We start from the raw sequence: 2,563 nt of genomic DNA on the forward strand, positions 1-2,563 counted from the left end.
TCTCTCTCTCTCTCTCTCTCTCTCTCTCATGATGGGGGAACATAACAACCTTTAAAGAAAAAAAAATAAAACTAACAAACACAGATAAAGGCCTTTCAAATGATGGCAAATGATTAAAATTAAGATTTTTCTAAGGATCGAGTTCTACCAGTGAGTACTTCAGCTGCTGCCTAAAGACCGGCAGTGATCATGTTCTGACATTACATTAGCCAGAAGGGAACATTGATTTGTTGCATAGCAGCTGACCTTTAATCTTCTTATGAGCATATTTGGATTAAAGCCTTGATTACTACAGTTTTTTTCTGCCTAATGTGCTGAGCAATCAGTCATAGTGGAGGTGCTGTGTGAGATTTACCAAATAACCACGTGGAACCTTTGATGATTTTACTGCAGCTGCTGGTGATGAAGTGGAAATACATCAAAGAGGAATTAAAGGATAAAATCTATTCTTCTGTTCATGTGACCTAAAAACTCATGTGATGATGGATTAAAACAAAGAGGAAAGATAAATACAAGTGATTATTMTCCCTCCGCAGGAACTTGAAATTCATTTCAGTTCAGAGTCTTTCTAAGATAATCACTGGGAGCCAAAGGATTGATCAGTCAGTTAAATATACATGCCTCTGAGTGAAAAACTACACAAAATCAATCACAGGTAACTACGTGGTCAARGTTTCAAAAGGATATATTCAGTATTGTACAAAAGCATAAAAATGTAGAAAAACTTCATAAAACAAAAAAAATCCACATATAGTGTGTTCTCATTGTTGATCAAACTAAATTAGATTAATAKGTTTAGCAAGCAAATTTTATTAAAATACAAATAACCTTCCTGTAATTTCTTGCCATTTTAACCGTTGTTTTGTTCGTACGTGTGCTTTTGGAGGCCCCAGGGGTTAATTTTTATCTATTTTTGTTGTTTTATTGAGCTGCCTGGTGGCTCTGTCCCTTTAAGGTAGCTGTGGATTCATGAATGAAACGTAGCCATTCATAAAAAACACAAGGAACGCACGTCAGAGAGCTCTTGAACCCGATTGGCTCGTTCTTTGAAAGACCGCTCCTTCCAGCCAATGGGAGGGCAGTGCAGTGCTGGGTTTATCGGAGAGCCCTTCATTGAGAAAAATCCACAGCCAAGCCGAGTGTTTATTCGAGAAGCTGCAGGCGATGTAGGGAAAATAAATCTGCGTCCGTTCGTTTTGTTCGAGTTCTCCAAACCAGACTTTACAAACCAGGTAAGACTCGCGTTGTTACGCCAGCAGGAGCTAGCTGTACTGGCTTGTTTAGCTAATGTTAACATTTAGCGGACGACAGCGTCGCGGTTTGTTGCTGGCCGTGAAGGGGGGGCAGATTACGGGTTAAAGAGGCGAACGCCATTTTCTAGAATCAAAGGCAGTTCGCGTCCATTTCCCATGCTTATTTGTCCGCTCTGCGGGCGGTTTGCTGTTTGCAGCTGCTGCGTTTTTTAACACTAATTGTTAGCACGGGGACATTTTTTTCCGTTGGCTTTGGTTAATTTCTCGATGGTGTGAGCTACTGTGCCCCCCTCCCCCTTCTCCTCCTCCTCCTCCTCTGAGGATCAAGTTTCACTTCATTGAGAAAAACAAGGTCGTCCCACAGCGAGCAGCGCAATTATTTTCTGTGCGTCACACCAAACTCCATTACATTTTCCCCCAATTTAAGCTTATACACAATAAATATAGCATAAACCTAATTTTAAACAACACATTTTTCTGTGGTAATAATAAAACTAGATTCCATTAAGGCAGTGGTTGTCAAAGTTGGGGTCATGACACGAAGTAGGGTGATTTTAAGACTCTAAAAACGATTGCTTAGTATTTTTAGCCGTAATGGCCTTTATGGTTCTTGAAATATCGCGAGATCATGGTCTATATTAGGAGTTTGGAGTGTGTGTGTGCTGGGGATAATCTCAGCTACTACAACACTTACATTGAGCTCACTAATCTGTAAAATTGACCGAGTTAGAGCATTTTGTTTGTGCATCTTAAAGCTGTTTAACCGTGGCAGCCATTTTGAATCCGGTTGAGGTTAAGCATTAATTAGTTGTAGATTTACGTCCAGTGATTACATCATTAATCCATTCTCTGATTGATGGTATTTTCCTAACTGATAGGTACACCGAGGCATTTACATTATCAACCACATTTTGCCTTTTGGTTGTTGTAAATAATTGTACATCATTTTTTTGTAAATTTGTATATTTCAGCAATATGGTCATGTGTCTGAGAAAAGTCATGAACTATTGAAGAACCACAACGCTAAAGGACTTTTATACGCATTTTATGTAATTATAACGTTTATTTCAATCACAGAGAGATTTTATATTTATGCAATCAATATACAAATATGCTATATGAATCACCTGAAATAGCTTACATTTAATTCTGTATGAGCCTTAGTTGACCTTTTTTGTTGCTGTTGTTGTTTTAGTAAGATTTGATACTTTAAATCTATTGAAGAACCACAACGCTAAAGGACTTTTATACGCATTTTATGTAATTATAACGTTTATTTCAATCACAGAGAGATTTTATATTTATGCAAT

The sequence above is a fragment of the Austrofundulus limnaeus genome, unplaced genomic scaffold (assembly GCF_001266775.1).
Source record: "Austrofundulus limnaeus strain Quisiro unplaced genomic scaffold, Austrofundulus_limnaeus-1.0 Scaffold238, whole genome shotgun sequence".
NCBI lineage: Eukaryota > Metazoa > Chordata > Actinopteri > Cyprinodontiformes > Rivulidae > Austrofundulus > Austrofundulus limnaeus.